Source organism: Marmota monax, unplaced genomic scaffold (assembly GCF_021218885.2).
Source record: "Marmota monax isolate L192 unplaced genomic scaffold, Marmota_monax_Labrador192_F-V1.1 WCK01_AAM20220418_F8-fsc00051, whole genome shotgun sequence".
Lineage (NCBI taxonomy): Eukaryota > Metazoa > Chordata > Mammalia > Rodentia > Sciuridae > Marmota > Marmota monax.
In genome coordinates, this window is record NW_026695202.1 from 5265704 (window position 1) to 5284277 (window position 18574).

Below are 18574 nucleotides of genomic sequence, written 5' to 3' on the forward strand. Positions count from 1 at the left end.
TTTGTTACAGTAATGCAAGACTGATGAATACAATGATGAAGGTATGCTTATGTTTTTTCTTTCATCTTAGCTTATGAAGAACTGTAATTTTAATGGTTATTAATGAGTGTGACAAAGTGGTATTGTAAAATATTAACTAAAGTGTTTCCTAACTGCTCCAAAATATCATTTGAATATCTTCATGTTTATTAGGAGGCTTAGCCATTTAAATTGCCCCAGTGGGAAGCAGGTACACCAAGACCAGTAGAGTCCAGACCCCAAATTCTTGTTTTTTAGGTAAAACAAAATAAACAAATAGACACACACATACACACACACACACAGCCCAAACAGGTGTTTGGATAATTTCTGTTGAGTCACATGTGACACCTGTCCCTTCAGTGATGCAAAGATCCCGTGGACACAGGGAAGTGAGGGGTCCCACACAGAGAGGAGAAGGTTAGATAAGGAACTAAAGTTAGATACACTTGGAGCACTCAGAAGGAGGGAGCTTGGGCTCCATTTTCAGCTTGGAACTCTGGGAGGCAGAAGCCTCTTAGAACTGCACTATTTAGGATGGTGGCCACTACCACTTACAGCTATCGAGCACTGCAATATGTCTGACCCCAACTGAGATGTGCTGAAAATGTAAAGCTTAGTATAAAAGGAGAAAGTAAACTATTCATTAATAATCTTAATATAGAGTGCATATGCAGATGATGGTATTTTAGATATTTTTGCACAAGTAAAATATGTTCCTAAAATTAGTTTCACCTTGACTCAACAAGGTCAGGGTCCAACATCCTTGATATGACATAACAAAAATGGTACTTTACCTCTGTGATCATCATAACAGCCCACAGCCCCAATCTAATCATGAGGAAAATATCAAATTCCCGTAGATGAACACTTTGCAATATATCTAATAATCTTCAAAAATAGCCAAGATCATCAAAAACATAGAAAAGTCTGAGATTTGTCACAGCTGAGAGGAGCCCAAGGACACATGACAATTAAACGTAATGTTGTATCCTAGATGGGATCCTGGGATGGAAAAAAAAAGTCATGTAAAAGCTAAGGAAATGGGAGTGAACTGTAGACTTCAGTGGATGAATGTTGATAATGTATCAATATCAACTCATTCACTATAGAGAATGTACCACATTGATGTTTAAGATGTTCATCTTGGGGGAACAGAGTGCGTGTGTGAAGGTATATGTATGGTACAGACAGTCCCTGTACTAAATAATCTTTTTCTCTGTAAACTTAAACTGTTTTAAAAACTAAAGTTTACTAAACAGAAAAAAATAAAAAATTGGTAACATTTTGAAGGCAGGTGTAGGTTGAGATTGGTCAGGAACACTTGCAGAGACTTCTGAGGCAGTCAGCAAAATCTGATTTCTTGACTTGGATGATAGTTACCCAGGGGCTCGATCTTAAAATAACTCATTAAGCTATTCATTTGTTTTCTGAGGTAATCAGTATCTGTGCTCTTATTTATTTATTTTTTTTTTTAGGACAAAAAAAGTTAAAAACAAAGTAACCAAAAGATTAACTTCACCTGCTTCTTTTTACCTTAAAAAAATACAGGTATTAGAAATTTTTAAATTAGGAATGTAACTTGCTATATATATATTTTTTTTCTTTCTTTTTTTGTAACACTTAGCCTTAGAAGCTTCCAGTGTCATTGTTGCATTTTGATTGAAGCTTTCATGGAAGATGTTTGTCAGCTCTAAGATGAAGGACAGAAACCCCCTTGTGTGAGTTTTCATGCCTGCTTGCTAGTGGCTGTGTGGGTTCCTCTCATTGTACAATACCATCAGGTAGTGATGTTATGCAGAGAAGACACATCATTCTCTCTAATCATGGGACATTCCTGATCCTTACCCAAAGAACCTGGCAATTATAGGACAAATAAATAAACTTAGGTCAGTTTGCAAGAAAGAAAAAGTACAATTTCCAAAGGCCCCACCAAAGTCTTAGAAACTGCAGAAGAGCTCTCAGTTCCAGTGAAGATGGCTGTAGAAAGCAGCAGAGACCATGCAGAGGGGCAGGAGGACCTCAACAGGTGGCAGTGTGGAAGTAGGTCCACAGCCAAAGCTCAGCTGCCACTTACCTTTTAACCAACGGCAGTGTAGTGCCCAGAACCACTCCAAAGCAGACATTTCCCTATTTTGCTTCCAACCTGCTTGGAATTTAGATCAATTCTTGGGAAGAGGGAACAAAAAGGACCCAGGGGAAAATTCAAAATCAACCGAATAGAAACCCAAGGTGGCTGAGAAAATCCTCTACTGACTGAGAAAACCTAAAAATATTCAGACTGTGTTCTATTTTTAGGCGGGAAACTTATTTGGATAACTCCTGGAAACAAATAAAGATGTTGGCCTAGGTGCTCCCCACCCCCTGCCCCCACCCGTGTTTCCTGACCTCCAGGTGTGGCATCCAGGTGTGCCATGGAACACCCCCTCCCCCAGGACTGTGAGTACTACACAGTCTTGCGATTTCACATTGTAGTTGTGTCATTGAAACTGCGATGCAGTCTGACCCCTGATGGCAAGGCTGCCCCCATGGGAGGGTCTCTGGTGGCTGCTGGGGACCATAGCTATCAGTTTAATTGATAAAGAAACTGGAAGAGTTTCATTTGAACTAGAAGTCACTGGTTTTAAGACCAAACGAGTGGTGATTGGTATCAAGAGCTGTAGCATGTTCAGGAAAAGTAAGTACAAACTAAAGTGGTTTCCCTGAACCTAGCCACTGGAAAGATCAAAGGAGACCTTGATGGGAGCCATTTTAGGGGAAGGCTAGGCTGGCTTTCTTGTTTTGAATCCCTGTGACTAGTACCATGCCACCAATCCCAGGCTGGCCTGTGTGCTATTGAGAAACCACCTGGAGAAGGCCCAGTTCTCCCAGCTGACCCAGCCAGCCTGATTGATTAGCTTTAAACCTTGGAGCCGACGGTGAAGTCACCACTGAATTGGTAAGCTTTCCTTTTCCTTTGGTAGAAACTGACAAAGATTCTTGATTCATAGACTGAAGATTTGTTTAATAGCAAGGACAAAAATTTTGAGCCAATTTCACAAAGAAAACCTCTGTGCACTACCTGAAGAAGATTCTCTCTCTCTCTCTCTCTCTCTCTCTCTGTCTTTTTATTTTTTTCTGAAGCAGACATCAAATTACTTCCACGTTTTATTCCTATTATTTCTGTAGGTAGTTGCTTCTTTACACTACCACTTGAGAAAAATTTGTTCTTAGATCTCAGGTCCAGAAATGTGGCCATGGATCCATTAAATTGGCTTCTAAGGTAACAGTTCTCTGCATTTTCATCTACAATTTGGCTTTTATGGCATGAACACCAATTTTAGCATCTTCCCTGGCAAAGTATGATAGGCACATCATTACCGATAAGAAGCACTTGCTCTCATAAGGAACATTGCTGTGGTTACTTTTTCAGCAGGTTCTGGCCTATGGACTACTCTCTCTGCAGGCAGTTTTCGGTGGTTAGCAAGCCCTGCTATATTGGTATTTTAATCTGCAAAGTGCTGCCTAAAAGGCTCTCTCTTATTCAAGTAGCCTTTTAAAAATGTAATAGCTGCTATTTCATCTTGTTTGAACATCTTGGATAAGTACATGACAAGGCAATTCCAAAATCCCTTGTCTGCCTTGTGGTTTCTCTTTGACTGAAGAAAAATGATGAAAGTGGCCTCTTATCTTTCTGTTTACAGTCAGTAATCCAGCTTCATTAGGCTGTATGCTAATTACCTTCTGAAAAAAAGAGCTGAAAGGCTGGGATGTGGAGCACCCAGCCCTGGGTTCAATCCCTGGTACCAAAACCAAACAAACACACAAACAACAACAACAACAACACACACACACATACACACACACATACGCACAAACACAGAGACAACTGAAAATGCACAGTGTAAATGGAATGAAATAACCGAAAGCCAAATAGTTTTAGAGATGATTTTATTTAATGTTATGAGTGTTAAAACATCAAACATTGAACTGGGGACATAGCTTGGTTGGTACAGTGCTTATCTCACATGCACAAGGCCCTAGGTTCAAACCCCAGCACCACACACACACACACAAAGTGAACAAACAAACAAACACAAAACCACCAAACACTTTAATAATGATTAGAATTTTGATATAGTTTAATCTCTGTTGTTCTGCTTTATATTATTTACATTCTTATAAAGCTTTATTGATTTAAAAAGGGTATGGTATTCTTCCTAAAAATTTCTAGTTGTTAATGTTCTCTTTTTTTATATATTAGAGATTTACCAATAATGTTTTTTTATAAAACAAAAGCTTTCACAATCATCATTAGCTATTCTAGCATACTCTCACAAGTTGAAAATACAGGTATACTTCAATAGAGTCATAGAATTCGAAAATTCAAAGTACACAATTTTTTTTTACTATAAGTTATATTTAAAATGCTCACCTATACTTGAAAGTATATAATCAGATATTAATAATGACTTTGAATGATAATCTTCTTCTATTATTTGCCGCAGTCCGGCTGCAGCAAAATAACCGGGGGGGTGACGAACAACTTGTGTACGTTGATACAGCAGGAGTGGAAGCCGTTTATTGTAGGACAACAGAGGTATTTATACATTCCACACAGCTTATCTAATTAACATAAACTAGATACAGCAGTCAACCAATAAGGAATCTCCACACTTAATGGCTCGCTGGCGTTACTTCACAAACCACTCCCTCTGGCAAAATGCCAGGCCCCATCCAGACTTGTTTACAGACTCTAACAATTATTGACACTGTTCTGCTGGTTGGATTCAATAACAACTATGCAGTTACTTACTCATTGATAATATGCACATTCGCAGAGGCCAGAAGTGACATTCAAGCTGGCATTCTGTTACTTAGCCTTTTCAAGGTCAAAGCCAATACCAAAACAGATTGTGGCAAATATTGTGGCTGACACCAAACTTTGGTACAATCTTCATGCCCAGGAAATAGTGATCAAAAGCAAGTGCAGGCCTTTAGGCAGGAGGCAAAGGGCAGCTTTGAGAGAGAAAGGCCAACTACAACAGGCAGACACTATTTATTGCTCAAATTAAGAGGGGATACAGAGTTAGGCCAGGAAGAGCATTTGGGGATTGGGGCTGTAGAACTCTTATTGTCAGCTAAAGGAAGCTCATTGATGGGTTCTGCTAGCCGGTAGTTATACCTCCACCTGCCTCCCATCCCCATCAGTAACCCTAGTTGTTTCCAGAAGATGTTCCAAGATGTGACTTCAATCTTCATTTTGGCCCTGAGGGTCATGTGTCTCTAATGCTGTCCATGCAGCAGATCGGAGAAGACCCATCCCTGCTTCCACCCAGCATGGGAGGGACCGGGATCCAGACAAAGACTACACTAAAAGGTTTGCTTGCAATTATTCTGTTAGATTTCAAATCCTGGAGTGTCTGCACAATGTGTTCCAAGGATTTGGGTAGATGGTGGATATGGTTTCCTTCACAGTGTATTCTTCTTTGATTCCTCCTTTTCCCCCCTCCTCCTTCTCTCCCTCTCTCTCTTTTTTAAGTGCAGCCTATTGAACCCAGGGCCTTGCACATGCTAGGCAAGCACTCTACCACTGACCTACATATCAGCCCACTCATGATTTCTTCTAAAGAAGCTTTGCTTATACTCAGAGCCCCTCAAATTCTACTTGAATAGCCCCATTTGCCTTTAAACTCAGTTTCTTTCTCCTTGAGGGCTGAAAACTAGACACCACTTCATCACCTTTCTGGGGTTTTCTTTCACCCTTTTCTCCATTCAGTTCTTCTCCTCATGAAAATACCTCTCTTCACTTTTTTCCAGTTCAACCAACCAACCAACCAGCCAATGAACCAACCAACCAACCAACCCAAAACCCCACCTCCAGATGTAGACAGAGATCATCAAAACCAGTGGGTGTACAGGATGAGGGACAGAAAGAGGATCTTGTCACTAGTCATTCCCAAGTTTGGATATTGAATTCATTTTCTACTGCTGCCTGACAAATTAGCACAGGTGTCGTGTCCGAAGGCAACCTCCATTTTATTATCTCATATTTCTCTTAAGTCAGAAGTCCAAGCCAGCTCCACTGGGTTCTCGGAGGATTTTAATTTTTTTCTTCTGCTATCAACAGGAGAAAACTCTCAGCCTTTAAAGGGTAGAATACATACATACTCATGTGCTCAAATGAAGCCCACCCATAGGAGCCCTCCTATAGGTAGCCTGGCTCACATGATCACAAACTCCCTCATGCTCAAAGGGCCCCCATTATGCAAGAGCGAGGGTCATTGGGGGTTGTGTTAGTCAGTTTTTCATCTCTGTGACCAAAAATACCTGAGCAGAACAGCTTAGTGCAGGAAAGTTATTTTGGCTCATGGTTTCAGAGGTTCAGTTCATGGTTGGCTAACTCCATTCCTCTGGCCTGAGGGGGGCAGAACATGGTGGAAGGGGACATGGAGTGGAAGGGGGACATGGAGAGGGAAAGTTCTTCTGCTCGTGGCAGCCAGGAAGGGGTGAGGTGGGGGTTGGCAGCACGAGTGCATGAGGAGAGCCAGGGATAAAATAGAGAATCCTCAATGCATGTCCACAATGACCCACTTCCTCTAGCCATGCCTGGAGTCACCACCCAGAAATCCATTCAAATTATCAATCCACTGATTAAGTAACAGTGCTCAAAATCTAATCATTTCATCTCCTGCATTAACATGTGAACTTTTTTTTTTTTTGTGGTGGGGGATCACTTTCTATCTAAACAATAATAGAAGTCAATCTTAAAATTCTGCCTACCACACATTCAGGTCAGAATATAGAATTTGATTCATCTTTCCTCTTTGAGATTTGGGTTTAGCAACGCTGAACAGAGCTGATGAATCTCTTTCACAAGCCCTCAGTGTGATTCCAAGGAAGATGGGGAGATGAATAGCCCCAAAAGATCTGTACTATGTCATGTTTTATCCTTATAATAATTTTCACATAAATATTGTTTTTTTTTTTCATTTTAAAGGTGATGAAACTTAAATACAAAGAGACTAAGCAACTTTGCAAGACCTCATGGTATGTTGGGAGAAGCTAAGCTTAAAATTCAAGGAAGTAAGTTTTGCAAAACTGCATGGTCTCTTACTTTTAGAAATGAATTAATATGAAGAAAAGGACTGAGAGTTTTCTGAGAGCCCATCAGGAAGTCTTGTACTTAGTAGGACTAGGGTAATGGGCAGGAATCCCAAATTGAGAATACTGATAGACATGCTCAATAGTAGTAAAATTTAATTTCTCTTGGACAAAGTTAGATTTCATTTACTTCATATGTCTTTATCTGGTTATCTTTGTTTAGGTCAATTGAACATATTTTATTGCAAGTCTTTTACTCTTTAATTATTTTGAAAATATTACTGAATTTCTTTGAGCAAGAAAAATATTTGAACATGAGGTTTGGGTTTATCCATGTTGGTGGAGTTCCTAGGAAAAATTTTATGTGGAGAAACAGATGAATACTTGGCAAAATTCAAAAACTATTACAATGTCAGGACTGTGGACACTTCTGAGAGTTTAAAGGGAGTTGATGACTCTTTTAGCACGGGACTGATCCCATTTATATTTTAAAAGAAGAGAGACATCTCTTTGGTAGGAATGGAATATTGACTCAAGATGGCTAGACCAGGCAGTGAGACCACCCTAAGCAAGAAATAATGAGATGAGGGGAGGCAACGAGAAAAAGAAAGTAACAAGTTTGAAAAGCGATGGGACTGTGGGACTCCTCCCACCATATGCAGCCCTGCAGAGCCTGGGTGGGGATGTTGGGGATTAAGAAATAGTAGTTAGACACAGAGCCTTTTGGTGTCCAGTTAAGAGCTTTGTAATGCAAACCAGGATCTCTATCACAGTAATATTAAATTAAGATGAGAAGAGGGTTGAGGGGCAGTGGAAGGAGGTGAGGTGGGGCTGATGTCCTGCACAGGTCACAAGCCACAGATGGTGATTTACCATCACCCTGCTTGTGGCTCTGATTCACTTTAGATATTCTGGGACAAAGATCAATTTAGTTCTCTCTCTCCATTCTCCTGTTGTCTCCAGAAGCTTCTCCCAAGTAGCCACATGGCTTGCTTTCTCATTTCCTTAGGTTTCCTGCTGAAGATGGAGAGGAAGAATTACTGGTGAAAACCAGGACTTGCTCCTTTGCACAGTTGTGGAGAGCAGGCCATGCCCGGCTGAGCTACTCCATGAGGTACAGAACAGCAGTTTTCAGGCTGATCCTTACCCCAAGTTACTCCAGTTTATAAAGCATGAGTTTGCCATGAATTACTCCATTTAAAAAAATATTTTTAGGGGTAGATGGACACAATATCTTTATTTATTTATTGTATGTTGTTCTGAGAATCAAACTCAGTGCCTCGCACATGCTGGCAAGGGCTCTACCACTGAGCCACAACCCCAGCCTGAATTACTCCATTTTGAGTTTAAGTGATTAGGTGGAATTACTCTACTCCTTGTTGATACAAAGCAACCACTATCCGCCCAGCAAAACCATAAGGCACAAAATGGTAAATTAATTATGCTAATGAAAATGAGCCCACCTCTGAATGAATTAATCAGAAGCACATGTATTCATGGCCGTATTAGACTTGTATCAGGAAAAAACATGCCCATGAGTTTTATCCAACACACAAGAGCACTGAATGAAGCAACCCGCTTATCTGAGACCCATAAAAGGAGGAGCACACCAAGACTGGACACACTGGTACACTGATCCCCCATCATCTGGTTATTCATCGAGATCCATGCCCAGGAAAGTCACACAAAGATGAGTCTTTGAATCTGTCTCCTAGAGCTTCAGCACAGTGTGGTTTTTCCAGCCCCTGATGATCACACAGGGCCCACTCCCAGCTGATACTCTGAAATAGCCATCAGTCAGGACCCTGGCCTAGAATAAGTTCCTTAGCTTTGGCTCTGCAGGCCTTTGCAATTGTATCTACTCTCTGCCTTTAATCTTATTTCAGTCTCCTAAGCCCTGTGGTTGGTTGCCTTAACCCTTTCTTAGCTTTTCAGTTATATATATATATTTGTGTGTGTGTGTGTGTGTGTGTAAAGTACGATGTGTGATTGATGTGTCACTTGAGTGTTATAGATATTAGTAGTTAAGACTGGAATAAAAACTTGTGATTGCTCAGCTTATGACTACCAGGTGAGCCATAAATATTCAGTGAAAATGGTACAGCCTATGAATTTATTGTTACTCAATAAATTCTGACATTATAGAAAGACACAAACAAGTTGGTTCTATACTAATGGCAAAGCTTGCTCATGACAACAGTATTTTGGGAAACAAGGAAGAAGGAATTAAATCTCTCAGTTTAAAATTTTATTATTTTGACTACTATGTCATTTATCATTTGCTATATTCTGGACATTTTTAAAAGATTCAAATTTTTATTGCTTTCATTGGACACTTAATATCTATGAAGTAATAACTATAATGTGCATGTGAGTTTAAAGAATAATAATACCATGAACACCCATATATGCAGTACCTGGTTTAAAGACAGACTATTACCAGTAGCCTTGAAGCCACTCTGTGCCTCTGATTCCTTTCTCCTTCTTCCTTCCCAAAGATAACAAATGCCTGAATTTTATGTTTATCATGCCCTTATTTTTCCTTAAGATTTTATTATATATCACTCTCTAATCCACCTATGGCAGCGTTTCCGGTATTTTTCAATTTCGTGTAGGTCGAATGACACTGAATACAGTTGTGTCACGGGGTTTTATTGCGCACCTTATGCTTTTGAAATCCAGCTGAGTTCCCTCATTTTCATTGTTGGATTCGTATCTATTTAAAGAGCAAGCCACACACAGAAAGGCCAAGTACTGCATGTTCTCATTTATATGTGGAAGCTAAAAAGAATTAAATTCATAAAAGCAGAGATCAGAATGTGGTTGCTAGAGGCTGGGGATGGGGGAGATGTTCTTGGTCAACGCCTTTAGCCCTTCAGTTAAACAGGCATGATAAGTCCTTGAGGCGACAAAGATGCCATCTAGCTGATTCAGTCATTCCACGTTGTACGCATTTCTCAAAGCCATCGCTTTGTACTTCATAAATGTATACAATTTATCAATGTCCATTAAAAAATAAATTTTTTGAATAACAGGCCACCATCTACTTATGCATTCTTTTATCAATGATAAATTTCTTCTTCTTTTTTTGATTTCTTTTTTTTTTGTGAATTTCTTCTTAAAGTTATTATAGTAACGCAGTCACATCAATGTTTATAGCAGCACAATTCACAATAGCTAAATTATGGAACCAACCTAGATGTCCTTCAGTAGGTGAATGAATAAAGAAAATGTGATATATATATATATATATATATATATATATATATATATATATATATATATATACACACACACACACACACACATACATACACACAAAGGAATATTACTCAGCATTAAAAGAGAATAAATCATGGAATTTGCAGGTAAATGGATGAAGTTGGAGAATATTATGCTAAGTGAAGTAAGCCAATCCCAAAAAACCAAATGCCGAATATTTTCTCTGATATGAGGATGCTGATCCATAATGGGGATGGGGAGGGGGAGCATGGGAGGAATGGAGGAACTTTAGATAGGGCAAAGGGGAGGGAGGGGAAGAGAGGGGGCACTTTGTGTACAACCAGAGATATGAAAAATTGTGCTCTATTTGTGAACTATGAATTGAAATGAATTCTGCTGTAATGTAGAAAAATTAGAATAAATTAAAAAAAGTTATTATAAACATTGCTGCTTTAAACATTTTTTTTCTTCTAATATTTATGTATAAGAGTTTCTTCAGGAAATATGCTGAGAAGTAGTTTTGCTGGGTTATGGGGCCTGTGCATCTTCAAACTTATTAATCAACGTCAAATTATTTTTCAAACTGGTAGCGTTCCTTTCCGCTTCCACTAGAAAAGTATGTAAGTACCTCTTGTTCCTCAACTCCAAACAAATTTGATGTGATAATCTCACTATAGTCTTGGTGAGAATAAAGATGAGAATATTTTCATGTTTAGTGGCTATTGGTCATGTGTTTTCCTCTATGATGTTCTTGTTCAAGTCTTTTCCCCATTTCAAAATTGTGTTTTGTTTTTCCTGTATTGATATTTTGGAATTCCTCACATATTTTGGATAACAGTCCTTTGTTGGTTGCATATCTTGTAATTTTTTTCCCCCAGAATGTAATACAATCTTTTCATTTTTTCTTGTGGTGTTCTGACGAGCAGAAATTCTGCATTTTAATGTAGGTAAATTTAATTATTATTTTTTTTTATGGTTTGGACTTGTTTGTGTGTTACTTTAGAAATCTTTTCCTCCTCCAAGGTTTTAAGCATGTTCTGCTTGTTTTCTTAGAGGTTTATAGTTTGACCCTCTATATTTAAGCCTTGAACTTGTGATGTGAGATGGAGGTCTAGTTACGTTATTCAATATGGACAACCTGTTGTAGAGGCTCTCCATTTCTCACTATACTCTGTAACCCATCTTGCTAGTTTCCAAAGTTGGCTATGATCATTCATCCTCTTTCTGTATGTATCCTCCTCTACCCATCAAAAGGTAATATATAATTTTCTTCTTCTTGAATCTGGGCTGGTCCTGCAACTTGCTTTAACAAATAGGGAGGTCCCATCAGAGGGAATGTAGGCAAACCAGCCAGCAGTGGCACCAGGGCCCCCACCATGCCAGAGCAGTCCTTTTGGACCCTGCAGTCAGCATAGCGAGTAGCGGGATGGGGCTGCATGACTGAGTCCCAGGGAAACAAAAGACCTGGCTCGTCCATCCACAGAATTATAAGACATTACAGAATGTTTTCTGTTTGGGGGTGATTTTTGGCATGCACTGGGTAATTTCTCTGTATCAAATCAAATTCCCAGGGACGTTGGCGTCTGTTTCAGGATATGGTTTATTCTGTTTCATTTGTCAATTTATTGCCATGACTGTCTGATAAGGCAAGAATTTCTACCTGGTTCTTCTTCTCTTTTTATTGGTTCTTTTATGTTATTTATAACAATAGAATTCATTTTGACATAATCATGAAAGAATGGAGTACATTTGTTCAAATTCAGTTCCTAGTACTTTCCCTTTTCTCCTCCTTGCCCCTGTTTCCTTCTTTCTACTGATCTTTCTGCTATTTACTTATCATTAAAAAAAAAAAAAACGAGTATCTTGTAAATGTACATGATGATGAGATTCACTGTGGTATATTCATTTACATCCATAGGAAAGTTAGGTCAGATTCATTCCACTGTGTTTCCCTATCCCATCCCTCCCCCGTCCTCTTCATTCCCCTTTGTATACTCCACTGATCTTTCTTCTATTAATTTTTTATCCCTGCCCCCCTATGTTGGATTAGCTTCTGCCTATCAGAGAAAACATTTGACCTTGGACTTTTGGGGATTGGCTTATTTCACTTAGCATCATACTCTCCAGTTCCATCCATTTACTAGCTGAATAAAGTCATTCTTCTTTATGGCTGAGTAATTCTCCATGGTGTATATATGTCATATTTTATTTATCCATTCATCTGTTGAAGGCACCACTTAGGTTGGCTCTATAGCTTGGCTACTGTGAATTTGAGCTGCTATAAGGATCAATGTGGGTGTGTCATTGTAGTATGCTGATTTAAATTCTCTTGGATATATACCAAAGAGTAGGATACTGGGTCATATGGGGGTTCCATTCCTATTTTTTTGAGGAATTTCCATACTGTTTTCCAGAGTGGTTGTGCTAAATTGCAGTCCCACCAGCAATGTGTGAGTATACTTTTCCCCCATACCCTCACCTACATTTATTGTTACGTGTATAACTGATCATTGCCATTCTGATTGGAGTGACATGAAATATCAATGTAGTTTTAATTTGCATTTCTCTAATTGCTGGAGATGTTGAACATTTTTGTATTTTTTTTGACCACTTGTATTTCTTTTTGGGGGTGGGTGGGTAACCAGGGATTGAACTTAGGGGTACTTGACCACTGAGCCACATCCCTAGCCCTGTTTTGAATTTTATTTATAGACAGGGCCTCACTGAGTTGCTTAGCACCTTGCTTTTGCTGAAGCTGGCTTTGAACTTGCCATCCTCCTGCCTCTGCCTCCCAAGCTGCTGTGATTATACGCATATGCCACTGTGTCTGGCAACCACTTGTATTTCTTCTTTTAAGAAGTGTCATTTAGTTCCTTTGGCCATTGGGTTATGGGTGGTTGTTGTTGTTGTTATTATTATTATTATTATTTTGGTGTTAATTTTTTTAGTTCATTGTATATCCTGGATATTAATGCTCTATATGAGGAGCAGGTAACAAAGATTTTTTTCCATTCTGTTGGCTCTCTTTTCATGCTTTTTTCCTCTACTGTGAAGAAGATTTTTTGATTCGATGCCATCTCTCTTATTGATTTTTGATTTTACTTCTTGTGCTTTCGGAGTCTTACTAAGGAAGTCAATTCCTGAGCCAACGTGTTGGAGCATTGGGCCTACATTTTCTTCTAGCAGTTGCAGGGTCTCTGGTATAATGCCTAGGTCTTTGATCCACTTTGAGTTGAGTTTTGTGCAGGATGAGAGACAGGAATTAAATTTCATTCTACTACATATGGATTTCCAGTTTTCCCAGCATCATTTGTTAAAAATGCTCTTTTCTACAACTTATGTTTTTGGCACTTTTGTTTAGTATCAGATAACTGTATTTATGTGGGTTTGTTTCTATGTCTTCCATTATATTCTATTGGTCTTCATGCCTGTTTTGATGCCAGTACCATGCTATTTTGTTACTATAGCTTTGTAGTATAATTTGAGGCCCAATATCGTGATGCTTCTTACTTTGCTTTTCTCACTATGTTTTGGCTATTCTGGTTTCTAATTTTTTACAAGTGAATTTTATGACAGATTTTTCTATTTTATGAAAATGTCATTGAAATTTTGAAGGGGATTGTATTGAATCTGCATAGCACTTGGTAGTTGACCATTTTGACAATATTAATCCTGCAAGATCCAAGAACATGGCCTTTTCATTTTTCAAGGTCTTTTTCAGCTTTTTCTTTAGTGTTCTGTAGTTTTCATTGTAGAGGTTAGATTGATTCCCAAGTATCTTCTTTGATGTATGTCATGCTTATGCTGGCATTATAAAAATAAGTTGGAACAGATTTTTCTCTTTTTCTATATCCTAGAAGAATTTGTCTAACACTGGATTTTATTTGTTCCTTAAATATTTGATGAAATCTCCCCATGAAACCATATGAGCATGGAAATTTTTGTGGAAAGATTTTTGATTAATTATTCAACCTCATTTCAGTTTATCTGACAAGGTTTTTTTTTTATTTCATCTGGAGTCAGGTTTTGATAAGTTATATTTTTCTGGTATTCATCATTTTAAATTGTTTACAATATCATCTTATTTTCTCTCTAAAATTTAACCTTTTATCATCCTAACAGTGTTTATTTAAACTTTCTCTTTTTTCTTAATTGATCTTATTGCAGATTTGTCAATGTTATTAGTCCTTTTGAAAAACCCAACTTTTAGTTTCACTTAGTCTCTGTTTTGTGTTTGTTGTTCACGAAAATTTGTGATCTCATATTTTATTTATTTCTACTTTCTTTGAGTTTATTTTGTTCTTTTTCTACCTTATAAAGTTGAATGCTTAATTTTCATTTATAGTATATATATATTTAAGGTCATTTTGACAGAATTGTTCAGTTCTAAATATCTTCTAATTTGTATTATAATTTCTTTGTCCTATGAACTATTTAGAAGTCTGTTTTTCAATTTCCAAGTGTGTGATTATTTCTGTCTTAAAAATCGATTTCTAAATTAATTGCATTGTAGTCAGAGGTTTTTTTTTTTTAAATCTATTTCATGGTTAGTACACAAGTCATTTTTCATAAATTATTCTGTGAAACTTGAAAAGAATGTTCTTGGAATGTCCTATTCTTGGGTTCAGTGTGTTAGAATCAGAGATCTCCACAAGCTTGTTAAAGGTTATTCAAAACATCTCTCCCGTCTCAGTGACTTATTTGTCCATGTGACCATAAACTTCCCTGATGTGGGATTTCTTGCCTTGCTATAGGACAGTGTGGTTATTCTATGTCCCCAAGTCCTCTATTTCAATCCTACTTGGTGTGCCAAAGCATGCTGATCTAGTGTATTTCAGCTAGATTGTGTGTGATAATAAATAATGCCCCACATCTCAATGCCTTACCACCACACATCCCATGTTAACTCCCTGGTCAGTTCTGCTCCCTGTCTTTCCCATTCTGGGAGGTAGGCGGGAGCAGAGCCCCACACTTGGGGCCCATCTTGTGGGAGAAGGAAAAAGAGCAAAGCAGAGCTGTTGGGAAGCTGTTAAAGCTTCTGCTTGGACGAGGCATACAATGTTTCCATGCACATTTCATTAGGTGAGGGAAGCTAGGTGGCCAAGCCTGATGTCAGGGGGTGGGGGCGTGTCATCATCTCACAGGGAGGGAGAAGGGAATGATAGGGCACAAAACCACAACTCAGTATAACTGACTTTTTGTTCCCTTTGGATAGTCCACACACAGAATTTCTAAGCTGGATATTTTGGTAACTAATTCATAGATTCCCTCAACCTGGCCCCAATTGCACGGTACATCTAGTTCAAAATAGCTGAGTTGCAGATATTTATGCTTTGGTTGTGACTTTTGCAGGTAGTTTTGTCTCCCCTCAACCATTAGATTGGGGATGATTAAGAATCTGCTGAAAACAATGAAAAATGCACATAAACATGTATATCCAGTTTTGCTTACCAATTAAGGTGTTTTAAAAACTCCCCAAATTTCATGTGGGAGCCTAGACCCTCTACTTTTGCAATTGCCTATAAAAATGTCCGCATTGTCCACTAGACTACTCTGTGAGGTGGGTTTGTATCTGTCTTGTTCAGTCTTGTGTCCCATGGGTGAATACACTGGCATCATATGCCTTTGATAAAAATATGTCAAATGGGGCTGGGGCTGTAGCTCAATGGTAGAGCACTTGCCTCACACGTGTGAAGCACTGGGTTTGATCCTCAGCACCACATAAAAATAAATAAATAAAGATATTGTGTCCATCCACAACTAAAAAAAAAAAAAGATATGTGAAATATGTCAAATGGATGGGCCTGATGATGCACACCTGTAGTCTCAGCTTCTTGGAAGGAGTCCCAAGGATCAATTGAACCCAGGAGTTCAAGATCAGCTGGGTAACATGGCAAGACGCTGCCTCAAAAAAAACCCCAAAAAACAAAACAACAACAACAACAAAAAAAAACAAAGGAAAGAAATAAAAAGAAAGCTAAATGAGTAAACAAAGTTGAAATTATCATACAAGTCCAAGGTCCCAAATAGAATGAACACAGTCAAATTAGTAAAGATAAACTGTACTCATTAGAAGCCCATGATAAAATAGAGATGCAATCTATAATAAATCAACAAAGTCTTTGGAGATTTCTCTACCTTTTTTTTGGTAAAGCTCCATGAAAATAAAAATCCCAAGTGGGTTGAAGCCAGTGTCTTCGTGGCTGTATGCGAGTAGGTTGGTTTTGCCTTCTTTCCCTTTGCAACCAGAACTTGCCAGGCTGGTAATGGTGTTTCCACTTGGTGTCACACCTTTCTACAGGTAGCACCTTGGGAGAGCTCAGTAAAGCGGTCAGCCTGCATGAGTGAACAGCTAGGTGTTAACAGAGAAGGAGTGGGCCATGCCATGAGCTTTCTGTCTGCAAACCAGCCTCTCCTCCTTACACAAAACCACCAGCAGATGTCCTGTCTGATTGCTGTTGTGAGCCTGCTGACTGCTTTTTGTTGACTGTTTTCATCACACAGTGATTTTCCATGTGTGGAGTGCTACACAGGGCACAGGTCCCCCATCATCTCCCATGATCAAGGACGGATATGATGTGCTTATTTAATAAAAATTGATCATGTTTCCACTCTGTGCCTGGTACTGAGAATGCAGAGGTGAGCGACACAATCCCAGTCCCTGCCCTCTTGGAGAATTCTAGTGGGGAGGAATGTTAATTCAGTGAGTACTTTCCCAAAGTTATGATTGGGTCATGTTGGTTAAAGTACATGATGCTAGAAGGGTGAATAAAGAAAATGGACTAAATGGAGACTAAGGAACAGGGGCAGTTCTCTAGGGAAGCACAGCGTTTAGTGAATTCCGAAGGCTGTCTGAGACAAGAAGACCAAGAACCGGGGGAGAGCCTGAAATTGACCCTTAGTGAGTCATTTAATGAAATGTGTTTTCCTAATCCCATAAGAGTTTCCATTGAAAACATGCTACTTTGATAGAAACCAAGTCCTTGAACCCCAAGAGAGCCAACTGCAGACTCATTTGAACACTATTTGATACACAGATCTTTGAGGTCTCCTTACTTCAATCAGTTTTAATTGTCATCTTTTATTCTCACTGGATACTATAATCCTTTCCATCCGGGGCCATACAGCAGCTCTAATCACTCACTTCCCTTGACTGTTTAATGAGGATCTTTATGGTTACATTTTTTGGGGGTGATTTGAAGTATCTTTCCAATAATGGGAGCACTAAAAATAATGTACAGGACATAATTAAAAAGGTCTCGGGCTGTTGTAGAGATTAAAAGAAAAAACAACCGAGAAAACAAAACAAAACAAAACCCCTGCAAAATATAAAAATAGCCTGAGTTGGTGTGTGGGGCGGGGGACCTCTGTAAAGAAATAACACCTCTTAAATTACAAGTTATTTTTGTTTTCTGAAATTATACTCCAGAATATCAACTGTAGAGATGGAAAGATATTACCTTTCCTCACCCCTCATGAGGGTTGTGACCAAAAGCCCTGTATCAAAAGACAGGTTAATAAGAAAAGAGTCTAACGAATTTACTTAATTTGCATGGAATAGGAGCCTTCAGAAAGGCATATTCAAAGACCCAAGGAAAACTAATTTCTTTTCTTTATCTTTAATTTTTGTGTGTATGATACTTGGAGATTGAGCCCAGGGCTTCAGTGTGCTAAACAAGCACTCTACCACTGAGCTACCTCCACAGCCCCAAAGTGTCTGTTTTTATGCTTAGATTTAATTAAGAACAGACAGTTCGGTAGAAATGTGAGTGGACAAAAAGGGTACGACCTAATTGTTAGTTAAGAGATAGGGAATGGGGACGGGCTAAGTAGGGAGGAAGAGAGGGGAACACCCCTAGCCCACCTAACCTCTGCCCGACGCCCCTTCCTGTGAGGGGAAAATGGGCCACCTTGCAGTCAGAGAGAGGAAGCTAGGCACCACAAGGGGGATGCAAGCCCCTAAAAGTCTGGGGCACTGACTGATCTCAAGTTAACTCAATGCAATGCTAATACCAAATCATTAGCATTGCAACACCCCCTCCCAACCACGTTCATTTTTTGGGGGAAGATCAGCAGAGAAGAAATGATGTCCAATCAGCTGTCAATCAAGATGCCTGTCAATCCCAGATCCTCCCAGGACAGAAAGGGGAAGAACTAGCTCCATCCAATTAAAGCAAGCTCCACTGTAAAGACCAGACCTTGTGTGGCTTTGCAGCTCAGCCCATTCTGTCGTCCCCCTCGCCCCCACGGC

The 18574-nt window shown here is 39.1% G+C and overlaps 1 long non-coding RNA gene across 2 annotated transcripts in view; it reads left to right on the forward strand.

Moving 5' to 3' along the window:
* The first annotated feature begins 2930 nt into the window (after positions 1–2930).
* Positions 2931–18574, forward strand: part of LOC124083093 (uncharacterized) — a 41704-nt gene continuing 26060 nt past the window's right edge. Inside the window, exons 1-2 of one of the 2 annotated variants that reach the window (XR_009225427.1) lie at positions 2931–2956; positions 6998–7083. This is a non-coding gene — a long non-coding RNA (uncharacterized LOC124083093). Of the gene's footprint in view, positions 2957–4637; positions 5378–6997; positions 7084–18574 lie in introns of those variants that run through there. The other variant, XR_009225428.1, reaches the window with a different exon arrangement.